The 26,386-nt window shown below is 35.8% G+C and overlaps 1 protein-coding gene across 22 annotated transcripts in view; it reads left to right on the plus strand.

Moving 5' to 3' along the window:
• ATXN1 (ataxin 1) overlaps positions 1-26,386 on the plus strand; it is a 521,647-nt gene that overhangs the window by 223,546 nt on the left and 271,715 nt on the right. For 3 of the 22 annotated variants that reach the window (XM_074207299.1, XM_074207302.1, XM_074207301.1), the window contains one exon: positions 19,305-24,754. The exons of 16 other annotated variants lie outside the window; for them this stretch is intronic. The gene's annotated coding sequence lies outside the window, so the exon portion shown is untranslated. The remainder of the gene's footprint in view (positions 1-19,304; positions 24,755-26,386) is intronic. 3 more of the 22 variants (XM_074207307.1, XM_074207308.1, XM_074207305.1) reach the window with 2 other exon arrangements.

Below are 26,386 nucleotides of genomic sequence, written 5' to 3' on the forward strand. Positions count from 1 at the left end.
ATTAAAACACACACACACACAAATCCAAGAAAACCTCCACTCAAATTAGATTGCATATTTTCCTCAGTTTGGATTTCAGGGTCCTTGCCATGTTTATTCTCTTTATTTGACTTTATAGGTAGATATGTTGTACAATTAAGGTTTATAATGAGTGATAGGCATTTTGTAAATGCTGAATATAATTGAGTAGTGCAAGGGTAAAGCATGATATGCTAATTCCCCTGCAGAGATAGAATAGTAGACTGATTTTCTTCGCTAGCACTGACAAGAGTTTATGAGTGGGAAGCCCGTGCTATGAAGGAAGAAGTCTGCAATTATCTTTTAATTTCACACCATTTTCTATTTGCCAATCAAAGGAAAACAATCAGAAGTCTATGGGAATGTATAGCATTCAGAGGATCATCAAGACTTTTTGCCAGGGAACAATTCCATGTTTTGTCCATTAATAAAAAGGTGGCAAAGTAGGGTATTTGGGAGATATTTTCTGCCCAAGATGATGTCATACAAAACCCACAAGTAGTTAGCCTAAAGAGATTTACACAATGGCTGAGGAGACAGATATTTTTCCCTGCAAGAATACTTAATCGGTAGAAAAAAACAAATAAAGGGTTCAGCATGTTGAGAAATCCATTCTTCACTGAAGGAGAAAAGAATGCCTGCAGAAATCATATGTGTGTGTTTGCTCCTTGGTTGACTTCATAAAAAGTGTTTTGATCTCTTGCAAAGAGATCCAATCCAGAGAGGTATTTTATGTGCTAACCCCAACCTGACATTACTCTAGTAATAAATACCAGAACAGGCTGTCCCTTGCCATAGCAGAACAATAACCAAAAAGGCCCAGCAACAATTGAAGCTTTGATGCTTGTTGGAAACAGCTAGAATTCAGCGTTGGTGTATAATCTATCCTGTGTTATGACTAAAAACAAAGCCAAGCCTTTGCATGAATCATATACATCTTAATGTATGACATAACGTGGTCTTTTGCATCATAGACACTGGTCAGTTGGGCATCCAGTGAAAACATGGCAAGGGAAGAAACCTTTTTCATGGTTGTATTTTTATCTTCCTGTCCTGATTCCAAGATATATACTTCTTCTGTATACATCCTGACTTGCTGGCTTCATTTCAGTGCCTGCACATGGAGAAGACATTATTAATATTTGGTGTGGCAGTCACCAAGGGGTCACTTTTGAGGATATCCACATGACTCTGGGCAAATATTCTTCTTCATTGTCCATTTTTATGACATAAATATGTTTTTGTTTCTGTCATCTCTTGATAGATAAAGAATTTAATTAAAATAAATATCAAGGCTTGGGTATCTCATGACATGTAGAATTGACAGAATTTAAGAATCCAGTGCATATTTAAGAAAGGATTCCCACTCAACATACCTAATACATGATAATTTAACTTATCTCCATTGGAGAGAAACGAACTATCTTCCACAGCCTATTCATTCCACTTTTGTAAAGCTATTTTTGTTACAAAGTTTTACCTTGCATCAGACTTGAATTTGCCTCTTGGCATCTTCTATTCTTGTTCTTGTTTGGGTTCTTCCCTCTGGGATCCTACAGAATAAATCTAATCTTTCATCTGGATGACAATCCTATAAATACTTAAAACTATCTCTTAACCCCTCTCTCCTTAAGTCTCCACTTTTTTTTTTTATGCTGAATATCCCTACTTCCTTCAAATGAACCTTATATGGTTTGAACTTAAGAGTCTTTACTCTGCTGGTCACTCTTCTCTGAAAACTCTCTGACATACTCTTGTCCATACTAAACTGTGTTACTCCAGCTGACCAGGTCAGTGCAGCATAGAGCAGAGCAGAGCAGTGGCTAAATGGTATCACAAATCTCCCTTTGCAAATAAGTCTTTATTATGGATATAAGTATATTCTTCTCAAATCTCTCTATTTCCAGAAGTTTCTGGAATTTATCTCCAGGGAATTGGTAGAGAATCCTATATAGTTATCTGAAGCAGAGAGTCTTAGTTCTTTCATTTATAAAATGTTAAGATTGTACTCTTATTTTTTTTAATTTTTTTTTTTTTGTATCCCTTTGGCAGTCAAGGACTTCTCCTCAGGTAGGCAGGACAATGAATAGAGCACTGGGCTGGGAATCTGAGCAGACCCCAAGTTCAAATCCAAGCTCACACACTTAACTGTATGACCCTGGGAATATCACTTGATTTTTGTCTGACCCAGTTTCCCCATCTGTAAAATGAGGTTAAAAATAACATTTATCTCACTTGATTGTTATGAGAATCAAATAAATTATTTGTAGAATGCTTTGCAAATCTTAAAGTGTTACATATACTAATTATTATTGTTATTTTATTATCATTAATGTGTTTAAATGCATAAAATAAACTCCAATTCTCATCTAGTCAGGTATTCTGTCTGACTGCTCCCTAAGTTGGAATGCTCTCCCTCCTCTCCTCTGCTCTGATTACTGACCTTCCTGTTTTCCTTTAAATCATAATTAAATTCCCACCTTCTACAGGAAACCTTCCCTCACCCTTAATTTAATTAATGCCTTCCCCTGCTAATTATTTCTTATGTATCCTGTATATAGCTCACTTTGCATATAGAGATCATCTAGTTCAATCTTCTCATGTTATAGCTTAGAGAACTAGACACTGAGAGATGAATTGAAGTGTCCAAAGTCACACGGAAATAGTGGCCGAGCTGAAATGAGAACTCAGCACTCCAGAGAGCAGTGCTCTTTCTACTTCTCTGTTAGGAATTAAGACCAACTGACAAATTTAGATTTGGAGTCTGTGAGTTATAATCTTAAGATTTAAAATTCGAAACAACTTGGCATTTCCAACATGTGGTGAACATGGTGGTGTATTACTATATTCTTTGTATAGTCTTCTAGTATCTATTATTGCATTCCTATTGTGATTTGGGGAACAGTGGCTCATGCAGAGGCAGTTTTGCCTAATGGATAGAGTGTGAGCCTTGGAACCAAGGGAACCTGGGTTCGAATTCTACCTCTGGTACATTCAGCATATTGACCCTGAGCAAGTCATTTAATTTTTCAGTGCTATGGGCATATTTTAAGATTATAAATTATGGAGATATGTCAACCTGCATTGGTAGAGGGAGTTTAGTCACCTGGAAGTTCCTTATATAAACAATCAATAAATATTTATTAAGTAACCATTACATGCTGGGCACTGTACTAAGCTCTGGAGATAAAAAGAGAGGCAAGAGATAATCCCGGCCCTCAAACTGCAGTCCTTAGTCCTCTGAACATAATTGGCAGATTTTTTTTTTTTTTTTTTTTGCTGGATAGTTTTGGCAGATATCACTGGTAGGATTCTGAGAACAAATAGAAAAAAAAAATGGTAGCTCTAGAGAGCTCCAAGGACAGCAATCACTGCAACAGAAGTTTGCTGCTTTAATTGGTGTATAACCTAAAAGGGATCATACACCCCCATCCTGAGACCCAAGATCTACCACCAAATCCTTTTTAGTTAGAACTTCTCCTAGAGCAGGTTGCTGCTTGGAGCCCCAGAGTAACTTAAATAGATGTCGTGTTTGCCTTTTGAAAGCCTGTAACCCCAAATGGACAACATTGGCAAGAACCAACATATAAAAAACACATGGAGACAGAGAGTTACACATGCAGAGACAACAGTGTGTGACAAAAGCCCAAATCACTGCCGAAATAAATAAAGATGAGTGTTTGGGGGTGGTTAGCATGCTGTGAAAAGTGTGAGGAGCTTTGGGGAATTCAGTGGAGTGAATATGTATGTAGGAATCAACACCTCATTTCCTCTATTTAGGAGAATCAATTCAAAATAAGACTGTGAGGGAAGAACTACGTATTGTGCCCAGAAGTAAGGGGCACTGTCTTACTGATGGCTTCTTCTTCCTTCCCCTTCTCCTGAGGCTTTGGAATGAATTAAGGAGCTATGTAGGTAGCTATTGTGAAGGATCCCACTTATCTCTTCTTCCTGCCAGAGGCAGGGTTTGCATGCTACAGAATCTTTTGAGCAAACAAAAGGGGGCAGAAGTTAAGGGGAACTAAACTCAGAGGCATCTCAGGGGCGTTTCTTCTATCCTCAGGGGGAAAACAAATTACCCAGAATCAGGATAATTCACCTATTACTTGGTGGATTGAGTTAAGGGGGGGGGGGGCGGGTAAATGGAGGAAGGAAAGAAAAGAATGGGTTATTTTTAGCACAGTAGCATTGAAGATTTGAAAATTTCAGCAATTGAAGATTTTATTCTGCACATTAAGTTGTTGTTTCTTGAGCCGCATCTCTGAGAGAAAGGTGGCAGCTCTGAGTGACAGTGAAACTTCCTCTGGCTTGCCTTTAAGTACACTCAGACAGAGCTTTGTCACTTCCCTCCCCCTCCCCCTTCGGTATCAGAGGGAGAACCAGGGAGAAATAGGGAGGATGGGGGCGGACAAGGCAGAGTTGACTAGAATGCTTTTCTGCACCGTTTGCTGCTCCCTCCGTTTTTACCCCCCTCGTGTATAACATCGTTTTCCCCTCATCCATTTCCAGTCTCCCAGTGAAGAAAGCACAAATCCCATTAGACTCATTTCCTATCTGAACAGCCTGTCCAAAGGAGGGTTTATAACAGGATCCCCCTGGATTGCATCCTGCCTTCTACTGTGACAGTGATGTTGCTCAGGTTCTGTACGTCCTGAAATAATTGGACTGCCTTCTCCTAATGAGTAAGCCAATGACAAATTGAGGACAGATTTCTGTAAGCTCTAAATGTTTAACACCTAGTGCCAGATTTTCAAGTTTGCAGTTTAAGGGTACGTTACCACCTGTTATCTCTTTCCATATGTATACCAGAGAGTGTTGAAAATGAGCTCATAGGATATTTGGACTTATAGGTAGTGTGGGATTTATTAATTCTTTCCCTACTCTTTTCTCTACTCCAAAGTCTTAATCTATAACAGTTAACAAGTTTTGTTGAATTTATTTCAAAGGATATTACTTCCTTCTCTAGAAGATCATGTTAGTATATTACACTGATACAATGGAAAGAATATTGACCTTGAAAGCCAAAGATACTCGAGGTACAATAATTTTGTGACCTTGGGCAAGCCATAGAATTTTTCCTGGATAATAAGATGAAAAAAAAACACAATTTATAAGTTGATTGTAGGGATAAGATAAGGTAATAGATTGTTATATTTTGGAAGAAGAATTTTTAGAAGTTCTATATAATTTACATCATGTAATGAAAAAGATCTGGCTTTGGAATCAGAGGATCTGGCTTTGGAACCTGTACATGTTCAACTTATTCTCTCTGAACCTCAGTTTCCTCTGCTGCAAAATTAAAGAGTTGGACCATATGATCTCATAATAACTTCCTTTCACTTTTTTAAAAAAAGTTTTTGCAAGGAAATGGAGCTAAGTGGCTTGCCCAAGGCCACACAGCTAGGTAATTATTAAGTGTCTGAGACCAGATTTGAACCCAGGTACTCCTGATTCCAGGGCCAGTGCTTTATCCACTGCGCCAACTAGCTGCCCCCTTTTACTTTTAAGTATATAGTTTTATGATCACAATAGTAAGAGTATATTACTCACAGTTGCGAGTTATTTTCCCACTTATTTATCTTGTTTTATTTATGTAATCTAGGCTGTTTTTCCATTATTTGTTTCATATTAAATTATTTCTCCTTTGGTAATAGTCAACTCCTACTTTTCTTTGTCAAGGAGCACCAGTGAAAAAGACAGAATGAAATGGTAGCTGATAAGCAAAATAAGTAAGGAGATGGTAGCAGAGGTTTCTGATTGCTTTTGTTGAGTCCACATTGTCAGTTCGGGAGGAACCACAATGCCTTGTAATAAGAATTGTTGAATTTCCATGGATGATTTTTATTTTTTTTAATATGCTGAAGAATAGGATTAGTTACTTTAGAAAAAGGTCAAATGTCTCTACTTTAAAATAGTAAAGATAATAGATTCTATATGTTAGTGAGCTTCACTTGTATTTCTGGCAAAATTCTAGAATATTTTATTAAAGGAATAATTAGTGAAGAACAAAAAAAATAATGAAGCAGTGATCACAGAGGTCCTACATTGCTTCAAGAACAGATTGTAACAAGGTAATTTGCTTTCCTCTCTCATTTGACTAGGCTATTAGACTGATAAGAGTATAAGAGTGTTCTATAGTTTATCTAGATTTTATCAAAGCATTTGACAATTTCATATATTATTCTTGTGGATAAGACTGTTAGATCATGAATGTCCAACTTTTTAGCTTTTCTGGGGCACATTGCCCAACAAAACTTGTAAAGGATCACATCCAGAATTTAATATTTATTAATGACTCCAGTGTAACCAATGAATTGCCAATGAATATAATAATAAAATGTAATAATGTAATAAAGCATAATGAAATGTGATAAAGTATAATAATAAAAATGAGTAAATTAATAAAACATTTACTTTTTAAACAACAAATAAGAACATACCATTTTTAATGTGAACACTGAACCTGCTTTTTTTGATACTAATGCATCTATATCTGGTTTGATAGAGGTTATAATGATGTACAGAATATTTTCAAGGTGCTTGCCTGAAATTTTTGTTCTATTTTTACTTTTTGTATGCTTCTTATGGGAAAAAAGTTGCTTGCAAACTCTCTCTCTCTCTCTCTCTCTCTCTCCAAAAGGGATGTCATGAGCAGGGCTTGTTTGTAAAATACCAGATATTTTTTCCTTTGGGCACATACAAATTATAAAAGTCCAATAAAGACACTTGAATAAATTTTTCTTTAACTTGCATATATGATTTCAACGCTATGCATTTTATTTGCAAGTTTGCATGCAACATGTTGATTTCAACAGAAAATGGAATAGAAAATATACTGAAATGTAGTTGATGTTTTCTAAAATCTTGAAATCTATTCTCAAAGTCCTGTGACAAAATAACAAACAATCTGCATACAATAAAGTTGTCTGTTGCAATTATGATGAGTAATATAATGCTTTAAAAATAAAGATTATAATTCATATTTGCATATCTTTTATTAAAAAAATTTAAAGAAAACTCTGGCTCTCTCGGAGATCATACAATGTTAATTTTGTGAAAAAGTTGAATTGGACTGGCCAAGGATTAAGCTGATCTGTGATGTTGCAATGCTGGAGATTGGGCTCACTGGTTCCTTCATTTTTTGGTTATGTGATATGGGCCATATGAGGGGGACCCATGGATTAGACACACCTATGTTAGCTAATAGTATGGTTAGACACATTGGACCTAGTTGAATGGATTTGACCAAAGGAGAGTCATTATTGACATTAATATTTTTATATCAACTTTGAATTTTTCTAATGGAGCACCCCAGAGATCTCTGATTGGCATTGAGTTATTTAATATCTTTAAAAACATACTTGGATGTATGCATGCTTGGAGTTCATATGGCATAGCAAATTGAGTGCTAGACTTGTATTCATATAGACATGATTCTGTTCTTAATATATGTTCTAGGTATGTGATCATGAGAAAGTTATCAACTTCTACAAGTTTCAGTTTTCTCAGTAAAGTGGAGGTAATAATTATAGCTACTTCACAGGGCTTCTTTGAGTATTACATGAGGCAAAATGTGGAAAATTCCTTGCAAACTTTAAGGTACTATATAAATATAAACACATTATCATTGTGGTAGAGTCACTACATCATTTTCAGAGGTGAGGATAGCTAATCCATTGGGAATTATAGTTAGGAGTCAAAAATATCTCAACAAGCTAGAATTTAGAATCAAATCAGAAAAAATGGAATTTGATGGAGGTAAATATTAAAGTTTTTGAGCTAATAAAATAACTGGAAGTTAACAGTTCATATGAAAAAATATCTGGATTATAGGAGTTAGTAGATTTCAACCTCAACAAGTATGAAGGCAGCCAGAAGAGCTACCATGACCTTGGGATGCATTATCAGAGTGATTCTGGATAGGACTAGGGAGGAGTTTATCTGAATGTTCTCAGTCCTAGGCAGACCATAACATACACCCCAAATTGAAGAAGAATGTTGATAAGTTGGAGAGTCAATTGAGAGTTTCCTATCAAGATGGACAAGATAAAGATTGTTATATGACCATCAATGGAAAGAATCTGAAATATTTAGGTAGAATAGACTTGGGGGCATCATTATAACCATTTTCAAGCATTTCAAGGTCTATCATGTGAAGGTTGGATGACCACTAGTCATATGTGTTATAAAGGATATTCTTATTTTCTATTGCTTTTAGGGAAAAATGCAAATGCTTCAGCTTAGAATTTAAAATCTGGCTCTAATCTATCTTTACAGATTGGTTTCACATCATTCTGCCTCATGTATTCTTAATTCTAGCCAAATTAGCCTACTCACTCTACTCCATATACAACATTCCTTCTCCACCTCCATACCTGCTGTGGCCTCCTTCCTCACCTTCACCTCTTATAGTGCTTGTTCTTTTTGATATTGTCTTTCATTCTCCCAGAAGATCATGACATCAGGGGGGTGATGCCATGACATGAAAGTGAGATGAATTTAAGTGAGAGGATGCTATGTGAAGTCATCAACTTCACTGTCTCCTCTGAAACCATCTGGGTCCAGTGGTCAGATATGGATCAGGGCAACTGGGGATGGCCCTAGATGCAGTGGGAGACCTTGGCTTTTTAAAGTCAGGTCTTTCTCAAGTCACAATATGAGTAAGGCAATACCCAATAGTTTAAAGCTAGATAAGAGAGAGATAAGATATAGAGCCCAAGAGTAACTATTTAAGTGTCCCCTTCTAGATCTAGATAATGTCCTTGTTCTCTCCTAGTCTCTCCACAACTATTTTATACTTGACTTAGATTTTGTTTTTCTTACCCTATATATGTATTTCTCCCTCTTTCTAGCTCCCCAAATAAAATGAGGCCAGGAACTATTTTGATTTGATCTTTGTATTCCTTTCACCAAGCCCAGGCCTGAGAGACTGTAATCAGTTAATAAATGCTTGTTGTATCTAATAGAATTGAATGCATTGGTTGTACCTTCCCTTTGTTCTCACCCTGCCTACCAGGTGAGAAACCTCTGAGTATGTGGGGTGAAGAAATGGGAATAGGTGGAGGCAATACATCATAAAGATTTTATAGTCTCAGATGTTATGAAAGAACTTGTATAGTTTAAAATCTTGTCTCTTTGGAATGTCTCCCCCAAAGTGTGATTATTGTTTCTATTAAACTGGATGCTGCTTCTAATATTATTTGGTCTAATATTGTTGAAATTCATTAGCTATTTTAGTGGGGCTATGGTAGAAATTTTTCTTTATTCTCATCTTAATATATGTTTCTGTCTTACATTAAAAGTAGAGAAAGGGATGAATGAATTGTTCTTGTGTATATATAGAAAAGGATGCACATTTTGGAGAAAAGTTTTTCAGGTGTAAAGGCCAGGAGACCAAATTTTAAGTTAGGTGTTTAGACAATTAGGTAAATATGCTACAGCTTTTTGGCAGCTGAACTAGACTAGGACATAGTAGGTTTTTTTTACAAAGCAGTATTTCTTGGGAGTGATTGGTACAGTAGGACTATTTTAAACATGTATGGGCATAATATAGGAATGATACCTCATTGTTTGTTCTGAACATTGCCCAATATCAATTCCTGCAAATCCGAAGGGACAGGAAGTCCAGAACCTCTTGGCAGTATAGGACCACTTGATTACTTCTGTGCTAGTGTAGCTGCTAGATTTTCCTTACCCACCAGTCTTGAGTCACAATAGGTGGTCTTCCAATTTGAGGCAATAAACTAATGGCCATTTCCCCTAATCCCAACCGATTCTCCACAGCATTTGGCACATAGTTGAACTTTTATAGCCATTGTGCACATGGCCCCAACCTGTGACTCAGTGTGTATTAATATTGACAAAATATACCTGTGGTTTTACATTCATAAGTAAGTGCATTTAAAACTTAATCTCAAGGTTCATTTAGATCAGTCCCCAGGTTCTACATCCCCCTCCCCCATTATCATAACCTTATATGGTATGAGCTTCTCAAGGAAAATGAGTGTATTGGAGCAATGTATTTCAGTCACATGTCCAAGATGCTGCTAGATCTTTTCTTCCTATGCTTGGTCATTTTTGTTTTAAATTACAGCTTGAGAAAGCAGGTGGAGGGACTAGAAGAGAAGGAAAATAAGATTTTTTAATGTCAGAAGGCTGCCATTTAGGTTCTAGGTTTGGCAAGTTGGGGGCAGACAGGCATTGACTCTTCTCTTTTTTCTCCCCTCCCCCTCTCCTCCCTCCCCTCCCTCATCCTCCTCTCCCTTGCCCTCTCCATCCCTTTTCTTCCCTTCCCTTCTTCCCTTCTGTTTTCTTCTTTTCCTTTGTTTACCCCCCTTCCCCCTTTCGTTGGACTTGATTTTGCTCCCTATGAAAGAAGTTGGAGTTTCCCCAGGGGAGAGGGCCTGCCTTCTTCTTCTTCAGGAAATGTTGATTTTTATTATATGGAACATTTGTTTTTCATAGAGATTTCCATTTCAGCATGAAAATGTTGAAATAGTTGGTTCTAATTTATATGTGAAAAATAAATAAGCCTTGCATGGAAATGCTCTCAGGGTGCAGTTACATAATGCTGACTACCCTGTACTAGTTACATAGACAGCATCATCTAACTGAAAGCATCCTTTTTTTAAAATAAAATTGATAGCTTCCAACTGCTTTTTGCCCCCCCCCCCCCTGCAAAAAGAAGTGGTTGTTTCAAGTTGAAAGACTCACTGTTAAAAATAACAAAATCTTTAAGATTATTGCTTGTCACTGGTAACCTTGGGGTTTTTGTTTGGTTGGTTTTTGGTTAGGTAGGGGTGGAAAGGCCTTGATCCGTGATTTCAACCCAGTTAAGGAATTTCTGGTGGGGAAAGCTCTCCACTGCTCTTGGAGATATGATTTCGGAGACTGGGACTTGAGAGACTGAGTGATCTGCCTGTGGTCAGAGAGCCAGAAAGGAGTAAAGCTAGAATTTTCTGACTTCCAGGATAACCATCTAGGGTATTGCTACATTTCTTTGCATTAGATGATTTCTGAGACCTATGAAACAATATATTCCTTCTCATTAGCCTCTGTTACAGTATATTTAGTAATATAGATACCTCTTTTTTAAAAACATATAAGATGACAGTGTTTCCATAATGAATTCAGTAGCTGCTCTCTCTTCCTCACTAGTCTGAATTGTGGGAAACAGAATACAAAAGATTAGAGTGCTTTTTAAATAAACCCTAGCTAATTACACATACAACCACTTTCACTAAATGGGCATATTTTCAGAGCTTTATTTGCTACAGAATGCCACCTGTTCCAGATCTAAACTATTCATAAGTGCAGATTTAGCATCCATTTAAACATGCCACCACAACTTTTGCATGTTCAGCCCAAGTCTCCTTTTTGTTCTAATTTAAAATTCAAGTTCTAGCTCAGAATTCATATTTTAGCTTCGGTGATGTGTCATGCCTTGCCACAGGGATGTTCGTTTGTATCTTTGCATCCTTTGCTTGCTTGGCATCCAATTCATTCAACCAACATTTTAGTACCTACTATGACTCAAGTCCTCTGCTAGCTGGTGGGAGAGGAGATTCAAAAAATGCAAATTAAAGTTCTTAAGTTCTTATCCTGGAGATGGTCAGAAAGGATTGAGAGAGAGAGAGCTGATGACCTCCAGGTGCAGATTGAAATATTCTTTTTCCACTTTCTATATTTTAATTTGTGCATGTTTTCTTTTATATTTTGGCATATATGTTTTGTATGACTTTACATGTATAAACAATATCATATTGCTTGTCTACTTATGAGTTGAAGAAGAGTGAGAAGGAAGGAGAAATTTGAAATCAAATATAAAAAATAATGTTAGAATTTTTAATATAATTGGGAAATATTTCAGGAAATAAAAATTATATTGGGCTGATGGTGGTGGTAGAAAGACACCAGTTGCAACAAGGAAAGAAAAGTGAGCAAAGGGAACATAAATATAAAATAATTTGGGAATGGATTATCTAATTTAAGGGAGGAAATAAGTACATATATAAAGATATATATATATATACATATATATGTATATATATATATATATCTTGCTTTTTTTTTACTTTATTTGAGACACTAAGCTCAGTGTTTGTTTTTTAACTACAATGAGGGGGAGAGATGCTATTGCTTCCATTTTTAACCATTGAGGAACTTAACCAAATAGAAATTAAATGACTTGCTCAGGGTCACATAGCTAGGAAGTACCTGTGACTAGATTTGAATTCAAGTTTTCCTGACTCTGAACCCATCTCTCTTTTTATCATGCCACCAACTGCTTCTATTTAGGCAATTTTAAATTGAACTTTAAAAAGAATAAGGGAGTCCAAAGCAGTAGAGGTCAGGAAGGTGGGCATGACATGGGGGAACAATAAAAGATATTTGTAAAGATATGGACATGAGAATTGGAATATATATACAAGAAATGTTTTATAGATAAGCTAGCCCAGAATATAAAGTAAATGAGGCAGGCTAAATTATAATCAGAATGGAAAGGATCAGCAATGAGACTTAAAAAGGATATAAAGTTGAGAGATCTCAGGGACTGGAAGGATAAAGGTACTCTACAGAAATAGGGAAGTTAGGAGCAGGGGGGGAGGATAGGAGCAGCTTTGATTGTCTTTTATTTTATAAGAGCATTTGATCCTCCTCAGGTAGTAAATGAATGCAAAGGTTGGGACAGGAACTGGTAAACTCTAAGACCTGAGGGCCAAATCTGACCCATAAAAATACAATAAAATACTTAAAAATCTAAAGAACATTTTTAAACTAGTGGTCAGTACAAAAACAGGCTCAACTTAGTGACCCCTGTCATAAGAACATTTTCACAGATTTGAAGGTTTTAGTTTTATTCTTTATATAGCTCCATAAATATCTTATCAGTAACCACTCCAATGAAAATATCTTCCTCAAAGAATTTAGGGTTTTTTTAGTTGGTTTCCTGGTTGGAAATAGCTTGCAAAGGGGACTTTCCAAGGTGATGTGTGTTAGGTTGAATTGTACTGATTTTTGAGGTGATTGCTGAGAATAGAAGGGAAAAAAAACTGTCCTGGTTCTTCTATCCATCTCATCCCAGACTGTGGGTGGGACAGGCATCTTAATGATTACTAATTTCACATGGGTGGAATGTTACACCCTCAACAGAGACACTAAGAAGATTCTTGATTGATTTAGAATAAACTTGGACTAAAGAAAAAAAAAAGAATGAATCATTGTACCCAGAGGGATAAAACTCAGAACTAGTCTCAAATTTTTTCCTGCCAAAGGTATGGGGATTTTAATTAAGGATCAGATTAGAAAGTATATTTACCATTGAATTTGGAGCTTGGTTGCACTTCTAAATGACCTTGCCCTATTGTAATGTTTCTAAATATGTTTATATTCTTTTCCCCTTAAAATAAATTCTGGAGGACACACTTTTTTTTTGTTCTGGAAAACATACCTTTGAGTTCTGGAATATGTGAGACAGAAAGAAATGGACACTAAGACTAAGCTCCAAGAGATTGTGGCATCAGTATAATGAGGAAGGGTGATTTATTGGGCTCAGGGTTGACAGAGTTTTGCTTGGGAACCATGGAAGGACAAAGAGGCACAGGGGCTTCCTTGAGCTGTGTGTTCAATGATCAAGGAAGTTTAGTAAGTTGTTTAAAGGAAAAAAAACAGCTCGGTTCAAAGGTAAAGGTCTCCTGGAACAATTCCAAGAGGCAGAGGACCCAATGTTTTTTGAAGCTGAAGCTTTAAAAAAGATCCTTTACATAGGTTGAAACAAGTTTTCTTTAAATAAATGTATTTTTTTTTTAGATTTTTATGGTTTACCAAGTACTTTCACATATAACTTCACAATTATTATTGATTTACTAATCAGAAAAATCCCCAAAGATGGGTAATATTGCAGCATAGCTGCCATAGCATTGGGTAAATTAATAATAATGATGATTAATAATGCTATTACTTAATACTTTATTACTTTAAAACACTTTTCATAGAATAGCTTTTGAGCTTAATAGTTTAACTTTTAAACTCTTAACTTTTAAAAATAAGGAAAACTGAAGTTTTGAGAGGTTCTATTTTGTTAACTGGTCTCAATGGGAGTCAATGTTGTCCTCTTTTTTGAAATTGTTTTCTGCTAGAATGACAAATTATTAAAATTTATTTCATTAATCACTTTTAGTAATGAAGTCCATCCGTGTATGCCATTTTTATAAATTTATGTCAAAATTAAATTGTTTTTGGAGAGCTTCTTTCTTCAGTGATGAGGAAAGTTAAATTAGAATTTCAAATGAAATTTAAATTACCCAACTTTTTTTGAAAGATTTTCTATTTGCCAAGGCTGGTGGGGAAAACTCTAAAAAATAAGGTGGTTTCTAGGAAAGTAGTCAGTTAGGAAAGAGTGTTACTTAATTATGCTGATGGGATCTTAAATCTTCCTTCAAATTATGTCTATGTCTGCAGTTGTCTTGCATTGAAGATATTCATCTAGTCTTATCTTACCAGGAAACTCTGGTTGAAATAATAGAGCAAGATAACAAAGAAAACATTTATCTTTCCTGAAAGTCTTTATTCCTTACTAAGGTTTGATATATATCCCCCACCCCCAATTCCCTCCTGAAATTCCTTTCCTTTTTACCCTCTTTGAAACTTCTCCTTCCAGAAGAATAAATAGCTAACAATAATAGTAATGTTTTCTATTTAACCACCAATATTAGGACTTCAGATAATTCCCCTGAAAACTCTAATAGAATTCTTTTACTTATCTTACTCATGGATACTTCATTTGAGCTCTCACTTAGCAAGTCTTCCCCTTCTCCTCCTCCTCCTCCTCCTCCAACTCCTCCTCCTTTTTAAATCATCTTCTTTGTATGCATTATCCTTTATGTTGGGGGGGATAGAGTGATGAAAGAGGAGTAAAGTAAGTATACTGTTAATCATTTGTCTGACAAAAACCATATTCCTTTTCTTATTCCACCCATTTGGATTATTTCACAGCATGCTCATATACTTGTCAAAATAGCTTTATGATAAGGCACTCTTTGGGAACTAAAAAGAATCATAGGATTTAAGAGATAGGAGAGACTTTAGAGATTATCTACTTTGCCTAGAGCTAGCCTGAGACAACATGGAGCCATGAAAAAGCAACAATATAATAATTGAGAGCCTGTGTAGATCAAACTTACTCCAGAGACAAGTGCCCACAAACCTCTAGTGTGTAGTCAGAACCAGATTAAAAATGTGAAATATGATAAAAATACAATAGAACATAATAGCAAGGCTATTAAGGATCTGTTTCTGTTTGAGTTTGACATCACTGGTATTGTTTCTCCCTAGAATTTGTTAAGCTTCCTGAGGGCAGGTATTGTTTAGTTTTTGGAGAGCTTCTTTCTTCAGTGATGAGGAAAGTTAAATTAGAATTTTAAATGAGCCTACATTCAGCCCTTAAATGTTAAATGTGTCAGAGATGAAATTTGAACTCAGATTCTTTGATTCCACCTCAGTAACTTGACAAGGGCAAGAACTTTTATTGGGGGAAAAGGTAGAGTTTTTTTGATGGGGAACTTTCAGATGAGCATGTCGGCATCTTCCCTATTTTGATGTTGGTAAGATTTGCCTAGAACCCTATTTAGTAACTTGCCCAGGTAATCTCTCAATTAACTTGGGTTGTGAAATCTTTCCTGAGAAGGCCTCCTTACAGGATTCACAGGACACATAGAGATAAAGACTTTGCCATTATGATCTTGCTCTCCTTAGAACATTTCAGTGGAACCAGAGAAAAGCTGGTTTGACTTGGAGGTGGAGTCCATCAGTATCCCCAGTTATGAGATCATCTGTACTGATTTTGACTGTCTGCTCTGACATCTGGCTCTGAAGACTGTGGGAACAGCATCAAGAAGGCCTTTGTCACATTTCTCCAGGGTCAAAGGCATGACTTCTCCCAACACTTTGGTCCCTTGCTGGCAAAGAGAGTGAAAAATTACTTTGGAAGGGCAAGGAATGACTTAAAATGATCTACTCCCACTCCCTCATTTTAAAAATGAGGAAACCAAACTTCAGAAAGGTTCAATATCTTGCCCTCTTCAACTGCTAGTACCCCTTTCCCTAACCCCAGTTTACATTTATTCTGTATATACATATATTCATACCCAAACACACACACACACACACACACACACACACACATATGTGTATAACACACATATCCATATTGTTGGAAAGAAAGGACTATTTCATTTTTTGTCTTTCCAAGTATCTGATTTATAATTGCTCTTAATAAATACTTGTTGATTGAATGAATGATTGCCTAATATCACACAATTAGCTACTGGTAGAGCTTGGGTAGAACCTAGGTCATCTGACTCTGTATCCAGTATAATTTTTCACCCCACCATGCTCAATTCAATTGGGATTCTCTTGAAGAGTAGTGAAACTGATTATGCTAACATGTCACATAGAAAGAAATTGAGGTATAAGTAACAGAGACAACAGAATATTAAAGTTTTAAGTGAAGTGTAGACAAGTTACCTATCTTTTTTATTCCTTTATAAAGAATAAAGAACTTAGAAATAAACTCTATGGAATTAGAGGGTAAGTTTCCATTGGATGGCAAAAGATTGACCATACAAGGTCTTTAAAAAGCAAGTTTGTCAACTCCAGAATCAGTCAAGAAAGAGTCATGGTGAATGGTCTTTTGCAGCAAGGAAGTGACTCAGTTATAGATTTTAAAGGGAATTAGCCCTGGCAATTGCAAGTGAAACTACAAAGAGGAGTAGGCCCAGATAGCCAATTGAATAATCTGCTCGGCAGAGATTCTTTATCTAGTTTGGAACATCCTGAGGATACCGTGAGAAGAAAAAGGCCATCAGAACCCTTTAGTGCTTGAGGCGAGAGTTGTCTTGGCCTTGTGTTCCTTATGGGAGTACTCTACTATAATAGTATGTTCTGTATATGTCCACTCCTTCCACAGATATTATATTTATACATATATGTATGTTTATGTATATATTAACATGCATGTACATGCATGTGTGTATATAAATATATATGTGTGTATAACTGTATCTATATCTATATATATTAAAAAATGGAGAGAGAGAGGTATATATGTCCCTAGTTTAGGGGAGAGCTGTTTTGTAGCTACTGTTTGTACTTTGTAATCTCAATATATATCTTTGTTTTCCCCTATTTGTTTCTAAACCTGACTACTGTTTGTTTCTAAACTTGACTACTAATGTTAAGAACACTAATATGAACTTGTGAGGTAAAGTTTAAGTGGTGTAGATGTACAGAGTGCTTTGAACCAAGGGGCACGGTCATTCCCAAACTCAAGTAAGGTAGGGATTATCTTTCCTTTAACCATGAAAACACCTGTTCTTAACAAAGATTGAAAATTATTAAAGCATTCAGATTTTAAAGTTTGAAAACACTTGCCTCACTTTGAGGTCTGACTATCACACTGACTTACTTGAAGTCTTCATTGAACTGCCAGATGAGATTATGGAGTTGGGGTGAAAATTAGTTTCCTGCCTTAGAAAGTATACTTTTAGAAGTTTAGATTTCATAGAGAAGTCATTTTATTCTTCTCATTATCTTTTCTTAGATTAGTTCTTTATGCATTCCTTCTTTCACTCTCTTCACTCAGCTATAGATCAGTGAGTTCTTGGAATATTATTCTTGACCATCACCTCCACCTTCTCTTCCCTTCCTCCCACCTATAAAGTCACTGGGGCAGTGATACTGTTATTTTTCATCTTCGTAACCATAGTACCTCTAGGACCATTCACATAGGATAAACATACACTTCTTTGTTTAGCTTTTAAAGTCCCTAACAACCTAAACCAAACCTGTCTTTCATGGTGTAGTTTAATCCCCCTCCCAAACTTTGCAATCTGGCTTGACCGACCTTTTCTTTTTTCTTCATATGACACTTCATGTCTTTGCTCCTGCACTATCTTTCTCTCACATGGAGAATCTACTCTCTCCTTACCTCCAACTCACAGAATTCATCTTTTCATTTAAGATACAACTCAAGTATTACCTTCTACATGAAACTCTTCCTGATTTTCTAAAAGGCCAATGTCTTCCCTCCCCAATCTCTTATATTTTACTAATCTCTTATGTTTCTCTTATCTGTACTTACAAACTATAAGAATGTAAATTCCTCCAGAGTGAGCATTTTCTTTCTTTGTATTTCCTCAGTCCCCAGCAAACTGAATGACACTTAGTAGCTTCTTAAGAAATATTGGCCCATTGACTATCTTATTGATTGATTGATAGTAGGTGCTTAATATATTTGTTTAATTTGAATTTTTTATTCACACTCATGGTTTCAAAAATAACAAGAAAATTTTGCCCTTTCCTCCTCAACTGAAAAGAATTAGAAACGGCACTTATGGGAAATAAACTACTAAATGATGCTATCAATTGTCTTTTCACAAGGCTGCACTGTAAAATACTTTACATTAAAGGAAAAAGTGTACTCCAGTAATATGCTTCCTCCTCCACAGAACCTGGTGGTAGAGTCATGAGTGAGCAATAGAGAACTGGCAGAAATGCAGCAGAGTTTGGGACTTTGTTCGGTTTCCTGGTCTCCCATTTTATGAGCTACATGCCCTGTCACTCCCAAAGATTATTTGTGGACATGTTGTGTTTTAATGCTTCATTATCTGTGCGGAATTTGTTCTTCATTTATCTGTGAGATTTTCCAAGATCACAGAGTATGTTGTGTGCAAAATATAAAACTCTGAGACATACACATGCTTTTATAATTTCCTCAATATCTTTTTTCCCTCTGCTTATTGTTTTTATTTAGCTGCTATGGAGATGCCCATCTTCAACTAGGACATTTCTTAGAAAAAAGAGAGCAATGCAGTGGAAAGTGAATTGAACTCAGAATACCCAAATTCCAATCCTCATGCTTATTACCCATGTAATCTTAACAGAACTTCTCCTCTCAGGATATTAATCTTTATATGCATAAGATGATTGAATTGGGCTAGATGAATTATGTATCTCCTTCTTTACTCATAATCCCAAGCCTGAAGGGTTGGCATAACTTAAAGATAACTTCTACCAGCAGGTTCTTTGTCCCCGTAAACAAAAACCAGGAACATATTTCTAAGCATCCTAAATCCTAGGTCAAGTTTTAGCAAACTGAGGATATGAGATCTAGCCTTGAAGTAACTAAGGTAGGAAAATCAGAATCCTTCCTTAGAAATTTACTAGCTAGGTGAATATAGGGAAATCACTTCACTTGTGCTCACCTCAGTTTTCACTTCTATGAAAAGGAGATAATGGGGCACAATGGATGGAGTGCTGGATGTGGAATCTGGAAGACCCAAATACAAATCTGGACTCAGCAACATATTAGCTGAATGACCCCGGGTAAGTCACTTAACCCTGTTTGCCTCAGTTTCCTCATCTGTAAAATGAACTGGAGAAGGAAATGGCTAAACCACTCTAGTATCTCTGCCAGGGAAAGCCCAAATGGGGGTCACAAAGTCAGCATGATGAAACAACAAAAATGGAGATGATAGCACATACCTCACAGGATTGTTGTGAAGATAAAATGAGACAACATATATAATGTCTTGGCAAACTTTAAAACTCTACATAAGATTTAGTTACTATTGCTTCTGCTATTATTGTTGTTGTTATTAGCTCTTCCTTGCAAGGCAGAAAGGGAATATGAGACAGAAATGCATCACAACTTAGAATGATGTTGTTTCTTGCCTGTTAAAGATGCATAGTATATGTTACTATTTGAAGAGAGCAATTTAGATTTATATTAAGGAATGAATAAATATGGTATGGTGATGAAATCTCATCTTGAGTGCATGTAGATTTATATGCTAATGATGATGCGTGTATGAAGATGGCAGTGCTTTACTACTGCAGTGCAGTGAATGATATTATCTGTAAATGAAAGCCCTGACTGGAAGCCTGGGAGTCTGAGGGGGAGGGGGAGCAACTAATGCATCTCCCACGGCTACTGTTGGGATGTGATTTAGGCAGGGAAAAGAAATTGAACCATAATGCTGCTTTTCTTATACATCTTTCAGTAATCCATTGACTTCAAAGCAAGATTTAAGATGGTTCTGAAAGATCAGGATTATTTTTCTACTGGCTTCAAAAGGAACTTACACAGGTACATCAAGGCTATCATTTAGACTATGTCTTGATGATCAAGTTCCCCTTCCTCTCTTTCTGGAAAGACAATGTGGTGGAGGATTGGATTTGGAGCCAAAAAGACCTGACTTCCAATACCACTTTTGTTGCTTCCTAGTAATCTCTCTGGGCCTGATCCTCTCACATCTCTGATGACAAATATTCTCTGATTCAGGATGACCTAATTTAATAAAAGCTTCTACCAGTCCCTAGTCTTCCTTTCTTATTTGATTTAACATTACTTCTCTTCAAATACTTGCATCAAACCAAGTCAAACTACTCAGAGTCCCTTTCCTCAAGACCTCTAGTCTATATTCTCTTTTTCTGTTTTTGTTCAACTCATTCCTACAGTCCTGAATGCCTTCCTTCCTTTTCCAGTTCTCTCTCCTGAAGTCCTATTTATCCTAAGAAAGACTAAATTCAGGTTTTTCTTTTTATACTTAGCTAGTTTCCTTTCTTATGGATTTTTATACCACTTTTTAAAAAAAAATCTCTTCTGACACCTTTCCCATTCTTCCATGAATAATAGTTACTTGCATGTATATTTATCTCCCTTATTAAGTCATACATTGTTTGAGATAAAGGACCATATCTGATTCATATTTGTAATGCCTGCAACACCAATTTTTGTTGAATGGATTAATGAGTTCTAATGTTTCTACATAGTCTTTTGCATACAGAGATAATGTGGTATTTTGGAAAGCATTTGGACTGAGAGTTAGGGATGATGGATTCTAGTTCTGATACTGCCTCTGGAAAACCATGAAATTTTGAGGAAATTGTTTTAACTATCTCTCTGGACTTTGGTTTTCACATAGTTTCAAAGATTGAAGGATAAATGAGATCTCAAAGGCCATCTGGCAAAGCCTCCATTTTACAGAGGAGCAAACAAAGTGCGAATTGGTTAAGTGATATAAATTAATGTTAGAAGCAGAGTTCAGAGACAATGCTATTTCCACTCTATTATGTTTCCTATCCTTACCTTCAGAAGATAAGTCTTACATGACATCTCTCCCAGCTCTAAAATTCTTTGAATTTTAGGTTTCCATGCCTGCTGTGGTTCAGCAGCTGCAGAATTTGGAGCCAGCTGCAGTCTTTGTCCCCTGACACAAGACCTTCTCAGAATTCTGCTGTCTCCTCGTGTTTTTTTTTTAAATGGTTAAGTCAATCCAGACTCTTATTTTCAGGATCTAAGTACTAGATCAAAAATACTTGAGCATTACCCTAAGCAGTACCTGTTTTCAATGAATGCTTCCATGGACTACTCTACACTAATGTGTAGCTGCATAAAGTGAGAAAGTTTTTTAGCCCCTTTTTGCCTGTTGTTGGTCGGAAAACCTATGTTTGAGAAGTAAGTGAAAAAAACCTTCCATATTTGAGAATTAAGAGGGAAAAAGCCTTCCATATTTGAGAATTAAGAGGAAAAAACCTTCCGTATTTGAGAATTAAGAGAAAAGGAGGGGAAATAGCTTCAGGAATATTTGAAGAGAAAGTAAGAAAAAGATTATTAGAAGTCTTTTTATTGACCATGAGCTGCTCAAGAGCATGGATTATCTTTTGCTTTTCTTTGTCATCCCCAAGTAGATGCTTAATAAATATTTTTGACCATCCCATTTGGCAGTTTAGTATAAAGAAAAGAAAACTAGATTTGGAATTAGGACTTCAGTGCTAATCATAGCTCTCTTCTTACTGTTGATGGACAGGTGACATGATCTTTCTGCATCTCAATTGCCTCAGCTATAAAAAATGAGTTTAGATTTCTTTGAGGTTCTTACCAGTTTTAGATCTATAATTTTATGACCCTGTACCTTTCATCTCATTCAGAGGGGGAGAGAAAAGGTAAGGAGTGCAACTAGGACGAGGGAGAGTAAGTATCCTTCACTATGGTCAAAAGATAAAAATTCAAGATAAGTCACTTATTGTGTCAAATTGTAGTAAAATTCTAATCTAGTCAGTAGCCTTGGGTGAGTCACCTCATGTTTCTAACTCAAAACTCTCCCAGTCAATTCATGGTGGCATCAGGAAAGTTGGTTAATGAGAGTGAAATTGTTGGTGAAGTTCCCAAGTGTCCTTGTGCCCTCATTCTAACCTTGCACAGGCTAGCAGGGGTAGTTCCTTGCTTATTTCCTCTTCTGAGCTCATCAGATAAATAATATCTAGTCCAGGGGGCCAGTTCACACATCCCACTGGACAAAGGAAAAAGGCCCAAGAAAGAAAGTCTGTGCAAAGGTCCCGAGATTTCTGCATTCAGATTTTTTTTTTTAATTTTTTTTTCCTCCCATTTGATCTTGGGACTTTTGTGAGCTGTGGCTTTGCTTGGTGAGAGGACATTTTGTTTTTGGTGTATGATCCACCTTTGGAGTTGTAATTTGATTCTAGTCCATGAGGGGGGATGTTCCTTTGAGAGGATGTCTGTTGATATTGTGCAGATATCTCCTGTATCGATTGATGAAATGACAGTTCTATAGTGGGAGGAATGATGTAATCCTTATCATGTTATTAAAGTCCATGACCTTGAGGCAGATCCATTGACCCAACAACCTAGGTGAATCACTGGTTACAAAATATCTTCATTTAAAGCCAGATTGGTTTTATTCAGTCTGATTTTTTTTTAAAGAATTGACTACATGAGCTAGCAAGAGTCAGTATCTATTACTATTTGTAGAACCATCCAGGGCTCAGTGAGGATGTTCAAGCTGGTTTTCAATTTTCTTTATTTGTGCTTCCCCCTTCTCTATTTTTTTCTTCTTCTGACCCAGATTTCTTTTAAATATCCATGTCTATGAAATTGTTGATGTAAAGTTCAGAGAATCATATATAGGATTTTTATAGCAAGTTTGACTGAGTCTTTTTATAAAGTACACACATGTTCACACATGCATGCCTCTGTGAATATATCTATCTATATATCTATATCTATATCTATATCTATATCTATATCTATATCTATATCTATCTATATATATATATATATATACATATATAGTTAGATGGCTCAATACAGAGAGTGTTGGATTTAGAGTCAGGAAGACCTGAGTTCAAATTCATCCTAGTTTGAGCAAGTCACTTAAACTTTATTTATTACTTCTTTTTTTTTTAGGTTTTTGCAAGGCAAATGGGGTTAAGTGGCTTTCCCAAGGCCACACAGCTAGATAATTATTAAGTGTCTGAGGTGGGATTTGAACTCAGGTACTCCTGACTCCAGGGTCTGTGCTCTATCCACTCCGTCACCTAGCCGCCCTATGTATTACTTCTTATATAAAAAAAATCAGTGATGATAGCATTTCCCTTGAATTATTATGAGAATGAAATGAACTTTGTAAATATTAAAATGCTCCATAAATGCTGGCAATGATGGAGAGGTAAATATCTCATATATATATATATATGTATATATATATATATATGACATAATCATTGTGATAAAGTTCATTTATGAAGAGATCTTCTCAAACATGTTAGAAATTTGCTTTAGTAAAGTTTTGCTTTTAGTAAAGTTAGAAATTTGCTTTAGTAAAAACTTTGAAAAATCAAATAAGTGTTTTCACCATTATTTGTCAGATACTTCTGCAATTTCCCCACTTGGCTTCTTCCATGATGGAAATGGTTTAAGTCTTGGGTGCAAGTGATTCTTAGGGGCAAGATGGCAATAGCTAGTGTTAACATTTTTAAAAATAAGTCTTGGAAAAGGAAGAGAGAGTGGTAAAAAAAAAGTGTGGAACTCATAAACTTGCAAATGAATGAATGTTGAAAGCTACCTTTGCATGTAATTGAAAGAAAATAATTTAAAAATCATGGTCTAGTTTAGATCTGAGGCTACACAAAGGTTCAAAATATTTGTTTCTTGTGAGTACTTCCTTCTAGTGGGAAAATGTTATAAAAATGTTATAAAATGTTATAAAAAATGTTATAAAATGTTATAAAATGTTATAAAAAATGTTATAAAAATTCAAATCTATATTCTTCCCCCCTCCTCCTATAGTAGTAACCCTGACTTTGAATTCTGACTCTACTAATAATGTCTATGTAACCTTGGAAAAGTCATTTAACCCCTTTGGACCTCAGTTTTCTCATAGATAAAATGAAGGAATGTAAGTTAGATGAGCTCTCAAAGTCCACATATAACTTTACATCTGTGATTCAATGATTGCCTTAAATAAATTTATTGGAATATGTTGAATGTAAGTCAGATAACCCTAATTCTCTACCCCTCCTCTCAAAAAATTCCTAGTTTTAAAATGACCTAGCACACAATTTAGCTACTAGAGGTAGATGTCAAACATCAGTGGGCTTGGAATCTCATAGATGAGTTTAAATCTAGTTTCAGACACTTACTTCCCTTGGGCAAGTCACTTAACCTCTGTTTGCCTAAGTTTTCTCAACTGTAAAATAGGTTGTTGTGAGGATCATGTGAGATAATCATTTTTAAAAGCTCTCAGCATGGCACAATGATTGGCAAAGAGTTGTTTATTAATAAATGCTTATTCCTTTGCTCTCCCTTCTTCAGAACTGACAATGGTTGAATCAAGATAATTCAATTGAACCCAACAAGCACAATGCAATTTATCAGGTATAACAATCTTACCACATTTTGCTCACCTTAAAACAGGAGGCAGATTGCTCATTTTAAGGAATAGTTAAAATGCAATAAATGGAGTCCTTGTTTTAATGAAGACTTTCTGAGGAACCAACAAATAGAATTCATGGAAGTTACAGATTTTTTAATGCACCATTCTTTTGCTGTGCCCATTCAGTGGAGCAATAACTGTATATTTCCTATTGCAAGGGCAGGTGTTGAAACTCTTCCAAATAGATAAAGTGGAAGCCAATGTGCCATCCATAACATAGAGGCTGGTGACCATTATTGAGCTGAGTAGATTCCCCAGTAGACAATGAATTTTACCTTTTATGTACTAATATCCATTAGTGTAGTGCTTATTATTTGATAGAGTACTTGAGGGATGTACAGATAAAAACCTTGGCAAAGATTTTGTCTTTCTCTGCCAAAAAAGGCAGTCTTTGCAAAAGAGAGGGGAAAAAAAGAAGATAAATCATGTTTTAGGTCTTCTCTAAAACATATTGTTGCTTAAAAAATGATGGCAGAAAATAATCAGATATATAGTTGGGCCAGATAAATAAATGCGATATTTTATGATGATGTTGGGCGATTTTTCCATTTTAAGTAACTTAGCAATTATAGAACAAAAATCAGTTGTTCATAGGTTTTTTGATGAATATAGGTTTGTTACAAATCACTCTCTAGGAAAATATGTGACTGGATGATACAAAGCAGAAATGTCGAATGGTACATGTGGCTTGCATCCTCAATATCCTGAACCAAATTAAAATGTAATTGATGAATATTCAACAAAATAAATAAAAACACAATAAAATATAAGCAGTATTATATTTTAAAGCTAAATCAATATAGGACCCAGAGGAATTCTTATGTAGGGATTAATGGCCTTTGTTTCTGTTGCTATTTCTGTTCTATTCACTGCTATAAAAGACTTTCAATTTTTTAAAATGATGAACAATTTGAGTAAGTCATTTTTTATGGTATTGCTTCCAATTTTGGGTAGTGTAAATTCTAATGGTTAATCTTTTTTTAAACTTTTTTTTAAAATTTATTTTCATGCAGTGGCGTTAAGTGTGTCTTGCCCAAGGTCATAGCTAAGTAATTATTAAGTGTCTTGAGGTCACATTTGAACTCAGGTCCTCCTGACTCCAGGACTAGTACTCTATCTACTGCATAATCTAGCTGCCCCTCTAATGGTTAATCTTGAAGATGCTACCTTGTATCTCACATGCTTCTGTAATGCTTGCAGCATTTCTCACTGATATCAGTGTTTCTGGTGGTTACTTGAAAGGTTTTGGAATTTAGGGGAACGTTGAAACACCAATGAGAGTACAGCCTCAATTTGATGGACTCTGCCAGGAAATGTTTATGTGCCTCTGAATAAATCAAGATAGACACATTCAACTGAGATCAATGTATAACATGGAATCAATGTAAAGACTAACAGAATGCCTTCTGTGGGGGTGGGGGGAGGGAAGAAAGAATGGGGGGGGATTGTAAAACTCAAATAAAGTCTTTCTAAAGAAAAATAAATAAATAAATCAAGATAGAGAATGAGTAAGTTAAAGTTATTCTTAAATTTGTTAAATGCCCCTTTTCTTTCTTTGTTGTCTACTGGAAAAA

Source organism: Macrotis lagotis, chromosome X, assembly GCF_037893015.1.
Source record: "Macrotis lagotis isolate mMagLag1 chromosome X, bilby.v1.9.chrom.fasta, whole genome shotgun sequence".
Taxonomy (NCBI): Eukaryota; Metazoa; Chordata; class Mammalia; order Peramelemorphia; family Peramelidae; genus Macrotis; species Macrotis lagotis.